Genomic DNA, 18,305 nt, shown 5'->3' with positions numbered 1-18,305 from the left:
GAATCCTAAAGAGCAAAACATGCAGATACCAATCTTTTTGCCAGAATCTTTTTGTCTTTTTCCATTTTAATTAATAATCAATATTCATCCATAAAACCTTGTGCTAGTTGCACAATCTACAAATTTATCAGTTATGCCTAATGCAACAGAATTGTCTTCCTCTTTATGCTGAAGTGCATACTGTTTTCTTTATGTGCTGCATTATAACAACTCATTGCTCAATCATAAACATCCTACAGAATTTCATTTGGTTTCTCTAATAGGAGTTCTGGTGTTTTCTCAGTGACTATGATTTTGTCATCACCAGCAAAGAGAACTTTTTTCCATGTCTTATAGTGCCTGGAAAGTCATTGTATATGTGTCCAAAAAAAAAAAAAAAGGAAAAAAAATAGTAGCTTGGCCGCCTGAGTAAAATTTTCTATTTACTGGGTGAAGTCCCTGATGTTCAGTGGACTAAAAAATATTTTTAAAAATTTTGTATTGTGTATCATTTAGAAGTTGTGGCCATTTTTGTTTTAGGCTGCAAGCTGTGTTTTACTTTTGCAAGCATCTGCATTTTTAAAATTATTAAGTAATTAATTGCCATAGGCCTTTCACATAAAAAAGTGTTTAGTTCAGTGTGTTCTAGCCTACAAAATATAACTGTTATCATCTAGCTGAATCTATTCCTTAATATATTTGTAATAGCTAAAAGTTATTGTCCACAAATTAAAAGATCTCAATTTTTGAACAGTGGTTTCTCACAGGAGAAGTAATTTCTCAGCCTTAATAATTTTTTGTGCTAATACATCATGTAGTTTGGTTACTTCTTATAGAGTATCAATGGTGAGAAGATCACTCATAAAAAATAACTAGAAAATAAAACATATTTTTTTTGAATTTTTAAATTTTTTATCCTGCAATATCTTTGTTGGGGGACCAAATAAAAGTCTGAAAATTACAAACTTAACAGACATTTATGATATCAAACTTCAGTACAAATTTCAGTTTTAAGATCCAATTGGAAGTTATGAAAAAAATTGCAAATATGAGCTGAAAATACATTTTTTAACATTTCCAATATCTAGATGAAGCAATAAAATACATCAGTTGCATAATTTAAATTTGCCAACTAAATACATTATCGTGTTCTCATCTTATTTCTTTTCACTACAACATTCATTGAACATCTGGAAAATTTCTTTGCTCAGTTTGGGCATTAGGTTAAAAGTTAGTCCAGTCACAGTTGTGAATTCCAGGGGGGAGAGCTTTTTTTAGTACATTTTTAACTGGTATTGAAACTTCATCTTTATTTAGCTTTTTTGAATGAGGTCCTTGGTCCTGGTGGATGGTAAAATATAACATGCACATCCTAGTATTGACAATCAAAATATGAACTTCAACAATCCACCATTATAAATTGGGGGATGTTGATGTAAACTTACACTTAAACAAGTTGTATGACTGGGGTATAAAACAATGAAAAGATCAAGTGCCTTTAATCTTCTGACAGCCACTGAATCTTTCCTCCAACACTTTAGTATAGAGTTCATGTATTTCCTCACATTTTACAAAACCATAGGTAATCCCTATTACCTGTTCATTACATAATATAAACATTCTATGAGGTGTAAAGATATGATTCCCGTAGGTCCTCTGCAGTCTAGCTTTCGTGACAACTTGCTTAGTTGTACCTCGAACGTCATCACACGCGTTCTCCTCATGGCATGATGGAAAAAGTGCCATTCTTCATCAAGTGCACAGTCTTCTTTGTCAAAGGAGATGTCAGTAATTTGTTTTTTAAATTTTTATATTGGCTTGCATTGTCATCAGGGAAGTAGATCAGTTTGTTTATGGAAGTGTATTGCTGTGGTGTGTGGTTTGTTAATTGCAGTTGAAAAGCGAGCACATTGTGTTCACTTATGACACAAAAACTGTGACTTTTATCTTGTCTTGAACTTTATAATAAAACACAAATGGATGAACTCTGGCGTGTTTGTTTACCTAATGGTGCCATTGTACTTAATTTTGAACAACAAAGGAATAAAGTTCGTTAGAGTCTGCAAGAACTAAGGATTCCTCTACTACAGAGGTTTGCATTTTGTCTTTCAGAAATTTACCCTGGCAATAAAATGATGCATGTTGGGTTTTCAAGGTTAGCTTCAAACACATGAAAAAAGTGATTGTCACTGTTTACATTCTGTCTTGTGCCACCCTTTGTTTTTATTCTATATTGTCAGGCATCCAATTCTTCAAAAATGTCAAGTGCACATTGTCTGCCTGGACAATTTTGACATTTTCCCATGATCATACAACTGTAACTGTCAATATTGCATGTCACACCTTGCTAAAAGGTCTTTAGAGTCAACTCTGAGATTGGTCCCATCTATCATCAACTTTTACTTTTTGCTGATACAAACAAATGCAAACAGTATGCTGCCAGATGCTCCTGCAACAATAAGTCACTTCAATCTCAACTTGCAAAATTTCAATCTTCCAATTTCAGTGTCAGATTTTTCTTTTTTGAATTCAGTGAATAGTTTATTTAAATCACTCAGTATTAACCTTTTTTGTCTTTGAATGTTAGTAGCGTCTACCCCCCCCCCCCCCCCCCCCTCCACTTCCTCCACAGTAACACAGTCTTTTTTGCCAGGATCTTTTAGTCGTCTTTATAAAAGGTAATAACCTTTTTGGTAGTGTTTGCATCTATCAAAGTAGGTGAATCTTTGATTTGTAATGCAAGTAAAATTCTCTGTTCTTCCAGTAAATGCCTTGTTAATTTAACCAAACATTGTGACACTTTAAATTCATCACTAACTTTTACTCAAGCAAGAATTTGGCAGTAAACCGATAGTTTAATTTTATCCTCTTTGTTTGAAATATGCATTAAGTTTTTAGCTTTTCTATCAAATCATCAAATTTGGTTGGTGAGATTTTAGAACTTCCATCTGGTTTAGTACAAATTTTCTTTTGAAATGAAACTTCCAAATTATTTTTACAGCAAGTTGAATCTATTTTTAATAATTTCTGAATTACAAAAATCCTCAGAATTTTGTGACCCAGAACTTCTAAGCCGTCTTTCTCCCTGTATTTGTTAATTACAAATATCTTAGGATAACATGTTGGACATAATGGTTTTCCTGGTGGTATTAATAAAAGGGCTTTTATTTTTAGTATAATGATCTACCATTATTTCTCTCAGACCTTTTGTTATTGTTTCTGAAAAGGGCCGAAGCAAGACTGACCATAAAGGTGATAGATTTTTTTTTAAGTATTTCATTTCATGGTATTTCCAAATTAATTTAACCTTTTAGCCAAATCTTAAGAAAAACAACATGTTTTCATCTTTGTTGTAATCTTCCATTAAAGTAATGGCTTTGGGAAACACTATATATGCACTTTTGTGTTAACCTTTATTAACAAGAACACAGATAGAACACTTAGACTCAATTTTTTAACTGCACACTTCAAGACTTCGTAGTTAACTGAGTATGAGTGGATGGATGTTGGTGGAAGGAAGCAGACAACACATCGACTTTTACAGACTTTTCTGGAGCCTGTAAATAATTGCATACGCTGGTTCCTAGCCTGCTGAAACTTTGGGTGTAGCTAAATATTGTCTACATTTGTGTACAAAGCTTAATAATGTACATTTTGGGAAGAGATCTGATACGGATACCACAAGGCAGTGCACTCACCAGCACTGCAAGTAGCTGCATTTGGTCCACAACATAGTGTTCTTGAAACACCACCATCTGATAATGAGCCTGTGGTGACCCGAAAACATGTTCAGTTGAATAAATCATAAAAAAAGCGACTGGTTGCATAATTATTATCAGATAAATTGCCAATTTAAATTGCAGTCACAGTTCATCATCCACGCTGGATATGCTGAAATTATTTAATTGAAGATTGTAGATAAGAATATCAAGTGTTGTCTTACTCATGAGTTGGGTCATAGGTTAACTCAACTTGCATGTACCAAAAAATTAAACACATACAGAAGTTTCATCACCTTTTTACCCAGTCTTGCTTGGACCTTTTTAAAAAAATTAAGAAACCTATAACGAAACATCTGAGAGAAGTAACATTTGATCATTATTATAAAATAAAAGGCTTTTTATCAATACAATACCAGGAAAGTCATTGTGTTCAACATGTTATTCCCAGATATTTGTCATAAACAAAGAAATGGATAGTGGTATTTCAGATAAAGAATTTTGTAACTCTTCAGAAACTATGAAAAAAGTGGATTTAGCTTGTGAAATCCAAGGTGTATCGCCTGCTACTAAAATTAGAAAACAAAGTGAAGAAAAAATACCTTTCGGATTGAGTGCAAAAACTGAGAAAATGACAATACTGTCAAAAAAATAATTTGAAAGTTTCGTTTCAAAAGAAAAGTTGCACTAAACCAGATGAAAGTTCTAAACATTCTCCAACCAAATATGATGATTTGACTGCTAAAAACTAAATGTTTTATTTCAAATGGGGAGGATAAAGTCAAGATTTTCAGTTTACTACCAATTCTTGGAGTTGAGCAAAGATTGGTGATGAATGTAACGTGCCAGAATGTAGACTAATTTAAACTATTAATTTTCCCTGTTTGTGTGTTCCTGCTACTTAACAGTGATGTTGCTGTTGGCTGACTACATCAAGTGTCTTACGCTCTGAATACAACTCTGTCATTGGCTGGCGAGATCATGTGACATGAGCTATAACTGGCTTATAGAAGTGCATCTCAATCTCAATTTCAATGATTCGTAAAGTAACATGCGGTGTTTGGTGTAATTACGATGTATACTTTCATAATAAGAAAATACGCAGCATACATGTTGCTGCACATCAAAGATATTTCCAAAACATGTCTTTTTTTCTCTGAGTTTCGTTTCCTAAAGTGCCGGGAAATTCAACGCCCTTGTATAAAATCATAACCATTCAAAGCATTGATAAGTTTCACATGGGAAATATAATGTCACTTAACATGGAAAAAGTGTGTTTTCACCTGGGAGAAAGTGTATTTTTAACTGGGAATACTGGGAAACTTTTTTCCTTGTCCACGTATACACCCCACCCTGTTCTAATTTTTTCCCGATAACTTCCAATTGAGTCTCAGATTTGTCATTTATACTGAAGTTTGATCATAAAGGTCTAGTAAGAGCGTAATTTTCAGATTTTTATCTGGTCCCCCACCAAAGATATTACAAATAAAAAATTGAAAAAAAATTTAAAAACCTGCTTTTTAAAATAGTTTATTCTTTATGTGTAAGCTTCTCGCCATTGATACTATATAAAAAGTACCTGTACTATATAGTGGACTACATAGTGTAATAGCGCAAAAGATGTTTATGCCAAGAAATTACTCCTGTGGAAAACTACTGTTCAGAAATAGAGGTGTTTTTTTAAGACAATAAAGGCCAATATTTGTGTAATTTCAATGAGCTATTTACAAATTCAAAAAAGAAAATTCTGCCATTAAAGTTGGAACCAAATTTTGTGAGTTGGGACCGAAATGATTTATTGTTGCAGGGACACCTGGCACCATAACATTTGCTTTTGTTTGTATCAACAGAATGTAAAAGTTGATGATAGATGTGGCCAATATTAGAGTTGACTGTAAAGACTGTTTGGAAGGTCTGGCACAAAGTATTGGCTGTTACAGATGTATAGTCGTGGTAAAAGTCGAGATTATCTAGGCAGCCAAGCTTTACGTGACATGTTTGAAGAAACAGAACAAGACAATGTTATGCCTGAGAGTAGGGAATATAAACAAAGGATGACACAGGACAGGACAGGAATGGTGACAATCATAAAACCACGAGAAGAGTTCTTTAAACTGTTTGTAGCTAATCTTGAAAATAACTTTGACTGTTAAAAATATATTAATGAATACATTCAGCTAGGTGATAAAAAGCAAATGCAAAAAATTGCTTGCAGCCCCGAACAAAAATGGCCGTAATTTTCAAATGATAAAACAATAAAAAAAAATTAAAAATGTTTTTGAGTCCACGGAACGTTCGGGTATTCACCCAGTAGAAATGAGTCCCCCCCCCCCCCCCCCCCCCCCCTTCTTCTGGGATGGTCAAGCGACCTGTGCTGGACAATAGGGTATTGATTGACCCATATATTCAGAACAGAATTGGACCCAGTACACTACTTTGAAAACGCCTATGTTTACATGTTTCTTGTCTGACAGTTGTTTTACTAAAATTTTATCATTAGCAGGTGAGTGAACAATCTTTACTTTCTGCTCTCTGTTTCTTTTCAGAGAAGACTAAACTACTCATTTGCTATTCCTTATACACCTAGTGTTTCTGGCTTGATTAGTAATATTTTATAATCAGCAGTGTCAAAAGCCTTGAACGAGTCTAAGAATATAAAAGTCTTGGACAGGTCTAAGAATATGCCTGTGTCACAATCGTCCTTAACAGGTGCTTCAAGTAGTACTTCTATGAACTTCATAATGGCCGATATTGTACTTGTCCCACTTTGGAAACCAACTTGTGCTTCGTTATTAATATTTTATTTATTCATTTAACTCATTAGTCTATCCTGTAAGAGTAATTCGATAATCTTTGAGAACGCAGACAGTAGTGGAACTGGCCTGTAGTTTTCAGTACTTTACACATAACCGTTCTTATTAGTACGGGCACAATTTGTACATGCTTTAGGTACTCTGGAAAAATGTATGAATGAAAGGACTTTGTTATGTTTGTTAATGGGTCTTGTATGCTCTCAACACATACCTTCAGAACAGGGAATGATATCTCATCTCTACCTGTTGGCTTCTTATTTTTTTAATTTCTGTGTAGTCTTTATGATTTCAAGCTCTTTTGTAGGGAGCGTTATTATTGTGCGTACTGTGTAACTTATTGTGAGAGCTAAGTGCTACATTTGCTTTAGCGAAATTTTGTTGCAACTTCTTCACAATACCAGAGAAATAGTCACTTAAAAAATTTGTGTTCCTGAGAATTTTCTATTATTCTGCTTCTATCTTTGATTTGTGTGTTATTAAACTAGTCTGCCTTTTACAGTGTCTTAACATAATCTCAAACTACTTTGCTTTTATTTCCTGCATTGTATATTATTTTGTCATTGAAAGATTTTTTTTCAGCATGCAATACGCTCCTGTATATTTTCTAATAGCTGCCATAGTAAACTAGGAACTGTGGATTAGTGTAGCACTTTCGCAAATAACTTAGAAATTTAAGTATTTGAGAGGACTATCTAATACATGATGTTATCCATCTATTTTCCTTAGCTGCTGCTCTAGAAATGGCTATTTTTGAAAAATTAATTTAAACAATGTGAAGAATTTAGAAAACAGCATATACATTATTTTCATATGTCAGATGTCAGTTAATTTAAGAGATTAATTAATGACTTAAATAACTCACTATTCGTGATTTTTAATGTTTCTTTTCCTTGTACCGAGTGTGCAAATTTTCCCTGTTTGTTTGTCTTTCATGATTGTAAGGGGAAAAGGAGAGAACATAGCCACAGAAAGGGGAAGTGGCATAGTACCCACTAATAACTTGTTTACACAGCAGCCTTCTCTCAGGTGAAATTGCACTTTGTTTAAGGCTCTGGTCCAATATTGAAGAAGAACAGAATTGAAACTCCATCTTATCAAATAAATTTCGGTTTTTCCCTAAATCAATTTTATGTATTTAGCCAGTGTCAGTTTATTTACATTCCTTGTGGCTGTACTAGCACTCAGTTGCTAATTAGAAGTTGAATTCTACCCCTATATGTATCATTTAAATTTGTTCATGCTTATACACTAGTTCACCACTTTCAAATTTGGATGTATCCTTTCTGTAATCCAGTTATCTAGTCCTGGTAATGACAATGGTGCAGTTTTATCCCTTGTGAGAGCCACTATGATCGCTACTAACTGTACTAAAATTATTGCTCACCACGAAGAAGCCAGGCGTAAGAAAGAACTAGTAAGACATCGAAGTTTACCTAAGACAGAAATGTATGACAGATAGAAGGGAAACATGGAACAGAGCAGAAGAAATAACTCAGGAGAAAATTTAACAAAGGAAGTTGCAGCTTACAAATGTGAGGAAGTAAGTAAATCTAAACTTGGATGACTACAGCAGAACGAATTGTAGTGAAAAGGATAAAGACTTCATATGCAGAGATTAATATGAACTCAGGCAAAGTGTGTGGTAAAAACAAATATTTCCTGTAAAATGGTTGCCCATTATGAGTCTCTGAGTTGCTGTTATTGGGATGAAGATTTCAAGTAGTCTTTGTGATGATACCAATGTTGTGTCCTTCGTATGATAGTGTGTGCTTTGTAGCAGACCTTTGTCATTAGTATAGACATGCTATGGCCATATTCCCAGTATAGAGTTGAGTGTTGTACCTGTGTGTTGTACATTATAATCCACGTCTATTGCTACTTTGAGATTGAAACGGTCTGGATGTGTCAATATAAAAATGTTGTTGCTTGTCTGCAAATATTGTGATTTGACTGTAGTCTTAAAATATGGGGCATTACCAATGTTGGCTCTTCTGACTTGCACACGACACACTCCGGCTGTTCTCTCAACTGGTAATGCAGGGATACACTTCATATGAGGAAACTCTTTTTCCCTTATGACTCTATCTCAAAAGGTTTTTATGCTCTGAAAACAGTAGTCATTTTCTTGTAATAATTGTTCTGTTTTCTGGACTGTAAAGATGACACATTGACTTGCAGACAGATGCAACAAAAGATATTAGACATTTAGCTTTTGGCCAAAGCTTTCTTCAGAAAAAAGGGGGAAAAAAGATAAAACCTACATTACACAAGCAAACATTCCTCACGCACATATGACTGCAATCTCTGGCAGCTCGAACCAGAATGCAACTGTCACGTTGCACAAAAGGAACTGTCAGGTTGAACAAAAGCAGCAGTGTGAAGTGGGGCAGGGAAAGGGGAGGGATAGCCGGGCACGACTGGGAGGAGAGAACAGCAATGTGTGACGGAGCATGCAGGAACTAGATGGAGGCATGACAAGACTGTCAGCCACAGTCTGGAGGTTGTGGGAAAAGGGGAGGGCAGGGAACAGAAAAAGAGATGAGGAGGAATGGGAAAAAATGGGCAGGTGCATTGGCAAAGGGGGGCACACAGTAAGGGTGAGGGAAGGTGGTGATAGGACATGGGGGGGGGGGGGGGGGGGGACTGTTGGATGGAGAGTGTGGGGATAGTAGGTTACTGTAGGTTGAGGCTGGGATAATTTCAGGAGTGGAGAGTGGAGGATACAGATATCCTGGGTTGTAAAGCAGCCATTGAAATCAAGCATGTTATGTTCAGGTGCATGTTGTGTTACAGGGTGGTCAACCACACTCTTGGCCACATTTTGACTGCTTTCCCATGTGGCCCAGCCTCTGATGTGGTAGGATGAATCTGTGACAGGACTGGAACAAGAAATGCTGGTAGGGTGGATTGAGCAGGTCTTACAACTGGATCTTCCAAGGGGATGTGATCGTTGTGGCAGGGGGTTGGGATTGGAAATGGCATAAGGATGGACTAGGATGCTGTGAAGGTCAGGGGGTAACAGAACACCACTCTAGGAGGAGTGCCAAGTACCTTGGATAGGATACCCTCATTCCAGGGCATGATTATAGGTAATAAAAGCTCTGATGAATGATATGGTTCAGTTGTCGGGGTGGTATTGTGTGACAAAGTGGGGGCACTTCTTTGTAGCTGGTTCTCTGCAGTGACTTCTACCTTTTCAGATACTACTAGTCTGTGGCCTTCACAAACCTGGTACTGTAAAAACACATGGCTCAGGCACCTCAGAACCACCACTACTCCCTCCACAAGGTACTGCTAATGTGCAATCCCTACTATATACATTACATATCTGAAATTGAATCCCTTGCTCTCCAGCACGTGGAAGAGCATTCCATGTCCATAAATTATCCATCCTGCTGACATCTTACTGCCACCATAAGGCACCACTATCTGATCCCTGTCTTACATACGGTGTTCCTCTTTGTCAGTCCCTAATAGTACCCAGATCCTGCCTAATTGGCCTTTTCATTTTGCTGCAACTCCCAGATTTCCCTACCAACATTTCACTAAATCCAGAGCTGAAACATTCCCAGAATGCTTTTGTTAACCTTCCCACCAAAATCCTCAACCACACAGAAGTTTGTTCTATCCAAAGGCCTTACCTTCAGTTGTACACCCAAATTTAACCATGTTGGACATACCTAAAACTCTCCTTTTCCTAACCCCAGCAATGAAATCACTTCCTTGCCATCAGTTGTTGCATTCAAAGCCAACCTAATATCCCACATTGGACCCTGCCTCTCCCATTTTATACCACCATCCAGTTGTGACAGCCCCCCCCTCCAACTAACCACTTCCCGATCATCTTCCAGGAATTCCATACCACCAACCATCAACATGGCCTCACCATCCTTCAGCAAATCCCTTCCGAGAACACCAACCTTTCAGCAGAAAAAAGGACAGTGATACACAACTTGAAAACAGATTCTAATCTTACCATCCTACTTGCAGACAAAGGTTCTATCACTGTTGTTATGAATAGCAGTGTCTACGTGGTGGAAGGGCCTCTGCTAATTATCTGACTCCGTCACCTTAAATACTGCCAGAGTGATTCCATCCCAGAAGTTAAACATAACCTCCAATCCCTGCCTAAAGGCTTAGGCCCGTCCCTTCAACCCATTTGCCTCCTCATCCCTATAACACCCCTCACACCCACCTTCTACATGCTAACCAAAATATACAAACCCTACAATCCGGATTACTCCATTGCAGCTGATTATTGTGCTACAACTGAAAGGATTTCAGCACTCATTGAAGATCATCTCTAGCCAATTTCCCAAAATCTAGCCTTGCACATGAAAGGTACCAATCACTTTCTTCACCGACTTTCCACCATCTCCACCTCTTTACCTGCAGGATCCCTCCTGATCACTGTTGATACTACTTGCCTATACACCAACACCCTTCACACCCTTGGTTCTGCCACTATTGAACACTACCATTCCCGACATCCTTCAGATTACAAACCCGCTACATTGTTCCTCATGCACCTTAGTAAGTTTATCCTAACACACAACTACTCCTTTGAAGGAAGGTACACAAACAGATCCGTGGCACAGCCATGGGCACTCGCGTGGCACACTCCTGTGCTATGTTTATGGGCTTTGTAGAGGAAACTTTCCTAGTCTCCCATAAAACAAAACTCCTAGTCTGGTTTAGGTTCATTAATGATGTTTCATGATCTGGACTCAGGGCCAATACACCTTATCCTAATTCCTTCACAACCTCAATACCATCTCTCGTATCCACTTCACCCAGTAATCCTCTACTCAGCATTCAACCGTCCTGGAGATTGACTTCTTCCTCTCTGATGGCTCCATTCACACCTCTGTCCACATTCAACCCACCAATCAACAACACTATCTGCATTTCTACAGCTGTCTTCCTTTCCATATGTATAAAAAAAATCCCTCGCATACTTCCTGGCATATCTACAGTGACAAGAACTCTCTTGCACACTATGCTGAAGGTGGTCTCACCAAGATGTTCACAGACAGGCACTATCACTCAGACCTAGTCGCATACAAATCTCTTGTGCCATTTCCCCAGCCCCAAGAACCAGCTACAAAGAAGTGACCCCTTCCGCACCCAATACTACCCCGGACCAGAATAACTGAACCGTGTCCTTTGTCAAGGCTTTATTACCTACTATCATGCCCTGGAATGAGGGACATCCTACCCAAGATCCTGCCCATCCCTCCTGTTACCCACCCAACCTCCACAACATCCTAGTCAGTCCCTATGCCACTCTCTGTTCCATCCCCTTGACACATGGAAGATTGCCCTATGGAAGATCCCGGTGCAAGACCTGACCAATTTACTTGTGCAACACTTGGTATTGCATTCCTGTCACAAGCTTATCCTCTTCAATTAAAGGCCAGGCCCCATGGGAAGTGGCCATACTGTGGCCAAGTGTGTGGTTGACCACCCTGTAGCGCAACATGCACCCGAACATAACATACTTGATTTCAATGGCTACTTCACAACCTGGGCCATCTGGATCCTCCATTCTACCAGCACCGCCAGCTTTTCTGAACTGGGATGGGAGTTATCCTTACAAGCTATTTTCCGCTTTCAAAATTACTCCAGCCTCAAACCAATGGTAACCAACTGTCTCTGCACTTTCCACCCAACATTTCCTGACCCTCTGTCCTATCACCTCCTCAATATTCACATCCTCTCACCTTTATTGCATGCCGTCCTCTGCCCATACACTTCCCCATTTTTCCCCTTCGTGTTCCTCTCTTTTGCTTTCCCACCTTCCCAACCACTCTACATGCGTCCCTCAACCTGCCTGTGACCCGTGTTTACATCTAGTGATTTTGCTGTTTCCTCTTCATTTATTGCTCTTATGTCAAAGGAAAACAAAATGGATTTCTGTGGTCAGGACCTATAAAGTCAATAAAAAAACATTCACGTAATTACAGAAGGCTAAAATATGTTATTGGTTTCAGATTTTATGTCCACCTTTCTCACAGTGAAGCATTAATTGCCTTGCAGAACAATGAAGTTATTTTTATCAGTTTGCTAAAGAAATTTGGCTTATGTTGATCTTTCTGCTGAAGCTGTCAATTTATTTGAAACGAAGTGTTTAATTGCACACTATTGGCTAGTTTCAACTGTTCACTGCATTTCAAGTGCACCTGTTCATCTTCTAGCACATATGGCATTATGCCAAAATAAAAAGCCAAACATTACATAATGCAGTACTGGTACTCCAAGAAAATTTACATCTGAATCTGGACATACAAATGTGCGTTTTGTTTCTTTTAAGACGTATTGTAAGATCTTTTAACGTTTTACACGTACAATCATGCAGGCTTCCTGTGTCGCTGTAGCTGCGCAACTGCGGTGATGCCTGTTATATGGTGCTCTCTGCCAACTGCTGAAACGAATATTTGATTGAGAAGCATTACTTTCAAAGTAAATTTCCTATTATGCAAGATGAACTATGTACGAGAACGAATGATGAATTTGTTAAATCACTGACTGTTTTACTCTCATTTAAAAATCAACTCTTTTCAGGGCAACCATATAGAAGAATTTCGAGCACAGAAGATCAGACATTTATGCCATTGTTAAAAATTTTACTGGCACCTTTGTGTGATGCATCTTAAGCTGTAACAAATGCAAAAAAGATCAACTTTATATGTGAAAGCTTATCTTCTCTTGTAGCTTATTAATCTTTGAGACCAATATTATATGTGAAGGCTTCTCTTTTCTCGTACCAACACTACGTATATTAATTCAAACCATTAACTTTTCTATTTGTGTGTTTGCGCTACTTAAGTGATGTCGCTATTGGCTGACTACATCACATGTCCTATGCTCGGAATATCTGCGGACATCAGCTGGTGAGATCACGTGACATGAGCTATGACCGACTTACAAAAGCGCTTCGCAATCTTGATTTCAATGCTTTGGAATGTAACATGTGGTGTTTGGTGGAATTCTAATTTATGCTTTTGTAATACGAAAATATGCAGTGTACATGTTGCTGCACATCAGACATCTTTGCAAAATGTGTTTTTTCTCACCAAGTTTCATTTTCTAAAGTTCCAGGAAATTCTACACTGATGTATAAAACCATAACCATTTAACGGATTGATAAGTTTTACAGTTCCGAGGAAAAGTGTACTGGCACTTAACATGGAAAAAGTGTATTTTCACCTGGGAGAAAGTGTATTTTTAACCAGGAAAAACAGGGAAAAATTGGGGAATTTATTTTTCCTTGTCCTTGTATACATCTTGTCTCAATTCTGCGCCTGGCAGCCCTATCCTGTTGCCACCACATCTCTGTATGCTCTCACTCCGACCCTGCTATCCCTGCCCCTCCTCACCTCATGCTTCCTTCTTACCCCACCCCAGATTGCTGCTCACATTAGACTCAGTCTGTAGTCAGGCTACAGAGGACAGAGACAGTGGCCGTGTGTGTGTGTGTGTGTGTGTGTGTGTGTGTGTGTGTGTGTGTGTGTGTGTTTCATTCATTTTTGAAGGCCTTTTTGTTTGAAAGCTTAAATGTGGAGCAGTCTTTTCATCATGCATGTGTGTGACTCAAACATCACATCTGTGTAATGAGCAGCAGTCTGCCCTTTTTCATAATGCAGTCAAACCTTGATATAACAAATTTAATTGGACCATGAAAATTAAATTGTTGCACCAGGGTTATTGCTATAATGAGGTTTTGTTATCGTAACTTGGAGGTAGGAGCCATGTTTTCATGGCTGGAAAGTACATTACTGTAGTACTTTTCTGATGAAAAATTAACATTAAAATAACAAATAATGAAACACATTTTGTTCACTAATTTATTAATATTTTATTAGTATTTTATTAATACTGTACATGTAGAATATCTTACTTTTGTGTACACAAAAATTCACTTATTTTCCTTTGTTTCTTTTTTCTTAAAGAGTCTCTTGTGAATATTGTCTTTATCTCCCCAAACGCAATCAATTGCTGTGCTGAAACACTGGAAATTGAAGAAGCTACTTGCTGAATGGTTTCCAACTGACCTATTAGCTTCATCAGAGGAGGGGAATTCACACTTGTCACATCACTGTCATTGTCTGAATCTTCGACAGGCAAATTATCCTTTAATCCTTCATGATAGATTCATCGGTATACATTTCAAACACCAATGCATCATCCACTGACAAGTATTCATTACTGGAGCATCTATGGTTTTACCAGTAACTGCTGAATAAATCCCCAGATCACTTTGAAAATCATTCTGTGTTATTTCATCCACCACAACATTCTCACAAACATCTTCACTTTCAAAAATTCTTGCATTTTCCAGCAGTTCACAATCACATTCGGCTGTACACTGTTCCAGGAACTAGCAGTCATGTCACAATCCTGTTTCACATTGAAACTGTAGGGATTGCTCACCTTTCTTCCAATATTTGCGATCATGTGATGAGCTAAATGATGTTTGCGATCATGTGTTGAACTAAACGTGAACGGCATTTTGTCTTAATTATCCCCATATCCAGTGGCTGAAGAATCAAAGTACGAGGTGCATTCAAGTGCTAAGGCCTCCGATTTTTTTTTTCCGGGCTGGAAAGAGGTAGAAACATGCGCATTGTTTTAAAATGAGGCCGCGTTCATTGTCAATACGTCCCAGAGATGGCAGCACCGTACGGCAGATGGAATTTTACCGCCAGCGGCGAGAATGAGAACTGTTTTAAATACTTAAAATGGTGACGTTTTCCTTACTTGAACAGCGTGCAATCATTCGTTTTCTGAATTTGCATGGTGTGAAACCAATTGAAATTCATCGACAGTTGAAGGAGATTGTGGTGATGGAGTTATGGATGTGTCGAAAGTGTGTTCGTGGGTGCGACAGTTTAATGAAGGCAGAACATCGTGTGACAGCAAACCGAAACAACCTCAGGCTCGCACAAGCCGGTCTGACGACATGATCAAGAAAGTGGAGAGAATTGTTTTGGGGGATCGCCGAATGACTGTTGAACAGATCGCTTCCAGAGTTGGCATTTCTGTGGGTTCTGTGCACACAATCCTGCATAACGACCTGAAAATGCGAAAAGTGTCATCCATGTGGGTGCCATGAATGCTGACGGACGACCACATGGCTGCCCGTGTGGCATTTTGCCAAGCAATGTTGACGTGCAACGACAGCATGAATGGGACTTTCTTTTCGTTGGTTGTGACAATGGATGAGACGTGGATGCCATTTTTCAATCCAGAAACAAAGCGCCAGTCAGCTCAATGGAGGCACACAGATTCACCGCCACCTAAAAAATTTCGAGTAACCGCCAATGCAGAAAAAATGGTGGTGTCCATGTTCTGGGACAGCGAGGGCGTAATCCTTACCCATTACGTTCCAAAGGGCACTACGGTAACAGGTGCATCCTACGAAAATGTTTTGAAGAACAAATGCCTTCCTGCACTGCAACAAAAACGTCCGGGAAGGGCTGCACGTGTGCTGTTTCACCAAGACAACGCACCCGCACATCGAGCTAACGTTGCGCAACAGTTTCTTCGTGATAACAACTTTGAAGTGATTCCTCAGGCTCCCTACTCACCTGACCTGGCTCCTAGTGACTTTTGGCTTTTTCCAACAATGAAAGACACTCACCGTGGCCGCACATTCACCAGCCATGCTGCTATTGCCTCAGCGATTTTCCAGTGGTCAAAACAGACTCCTAAAGAAGCCTTTGCTGCTGCCATAGAATCATGGCGTTAGCGTTGTGAAAAATGTGTACGTCTGCAGGGCGATTACGTCGAGAAGTAACGCCAGTTTCATCGATTTCGGGTGAGTAGTTAATTAGAAAAAAAATCGGAGGCCTTAGAACTTGAATGCCCCTCGTACAATTCGGAGTGGGGAGAGTTGTATAGTTCAACGTTCTTTATTGCTGCCACGTTGTTATGCACACTACAATTATCCATCAGCAATGCAATTTTCTTATTCTTCATTGACATCTGCTTATCAAGCGAAAACAGCCACTCACTAAAAAGAGTAGAAGTCATCCATGCTTTTTGATTTGCCATGTAATTGACTGCAATAAAAGAATTCACATTTACAATACGACTGTAGCAAAACATTACAGCTGAAGCCATATTGTACTGAATTAATTGACAAATTAAAGGAAGGTAAAATAAAATATACGTATCCTCTTACCTGATAAGTTTCTCACATTTTTGAAGCACTATGGGTTTGCAGATCGTGCAATCACCAGTGGTGTCAATTTGTGTGTCCCTGATGCGTTGCTGCACAGAAGAACTGTTAGGCATACTTTAGACTGCTTCCATTCTTTACATTTTTCTCCTCTGATGGTCATTTTCTTCTCTGGCATCAGTTGATAAAACAATCCTGTCTCATTAGCGTTGTACAAGTTTTCAGGATTGTATTTTTCTAAGAGTTTACACATGGTGTTTTTTCTCCAAAATTCTGCATCACCTAAAGGTGCTGATTTTTCTTCTCCTGAAATGACTTTAAAGTTGATCCCATGCCTGACCTTAAATCTTTGCAACCATGTGTTACTTACCTTAAAATTAGAATCGTCCGGCAACTTAGCGGAATCTAAAGCTTTTTGATATATCAATGGACCATTAATTGGTATGTTATGCGCACGCATCTCGTTAAACAGCTGCAGTGTAACACTGTCCACATCGTCAGATCGTCAGCAGCAGCTGTCTTCATTCTCTCTCTCTCTCTCTCTCTCTCTCTCTCTCTCTCTCTCTCTCTCTCTCTTTTACGGGTTAAATTTTCCACCTACAAAACTTTCTTCCATTTCTGTTTGTTTTTTAAGGAATGTAGCTAACATTGATTGTGCAAGTCCATCCTTCCTTGCCACATTTACTTGTTTTATTACCGAGTGAGGTGGCGCAGTGGTTAGACACTGGACTCGCATTTGGGAGGACGGCGGTTCAATCCTGCGTCCGGCCATCCTGATTTAGGTTTTCCGTGATTTCCCTAAATCACTCCAGACAAATGCTGGGATGGTTCCTTTGAAAGGGCACGGCCGGCTTCCTTCCCCGTCCTTCGCTAATCCGATCAGACCAATGACCTCGCTGTCTGGTCTCCTTCCCCAAACAACCGAACCCAACTTATGTTATTCCATTATCAGTGTCTTTGAAAGCCTCAATTTTTGTCTCCAACCTTATTTGTTTCCGAGTTCCAGCCATTGTCCAAATCTTAGTGAAGTCCAAAACGTTTACATCGACTAAAAACATTCACAGGTTGCAAAAATCACTGAGATAAGCCTGCATATGAGCCCAACAAAACACTTCTGGCTGCTACTGAAGCTCAACAATGGACAAACTAAACACTTGTTCAAACAAAGGAGCTGTTTTGTCTCATTTGCCACTCAGCACAGCTCACCTGTAGCTGTATGCTACTCTCATTACCTAGAATAAATACAGTACTGTAGTATGTAGTGAAGCTTCTGGAAATAAAGTGCCGAAAGTCTAGTACCTAAATAAACAATATCTACCACTATAGTGAGCTTCTTAGAAGTAGGAAATTATAAATTCCTTGAAATTTTGTCTTCGTTATAAGAGGGTGTTCCTAAATTTACTTCATTGTTCTAATGAGGGAGTACTAATCGTAGTACATGTAGGAAATCAGCTGGGGCCATATAAAATTATCGCTGTACCGTGGTTTATTGTTATGTTGATAATGATTATTCAGAGGTTTGACTATACTGCATATACTTTTTTATGTATTTAATCAGCCTTAAGATGATCCTCCTAATTGACTTCCCTTTTTGTATACTGACGAAGGCCT

General features: G+C 38.5%; 1 protein-coding gene across 3 annotated transcripts in view; it reads left to right on the top strand.

The window, feature by feature from the left end:
- LOC126267085 (uncharacterized) overlaps positions 1–18,305 on the top strand; it is a 137,196-nt gene that overhangs the window by 58,496 nt on the left and 60,395 nt on the right. The gene's annotated exons all lie outside the window — the stretch shown is intronic.

The sequence above is a fragment of the Schistocerca gregaria genome, chromosome 4 (genome assembly GCF_023897955.1).
Source record: "Schistocerca gregaria isolate iqSchGreg1 chromosome 4, iqSchGreg1.2, whole genome shotgun sequence".
Taxonomy (NCBI): domain Eukaryota; kingdom Metazoa; phylum Arthropoda; class Insecta; order Orthoptera; family Acrididae; genus Schistocerca; species Schistocerca gregaria.
Note: the sequence above shows the minus strand (reverse complement) of the source record. Positions and strands in the feature narration are given on the sequence as shown.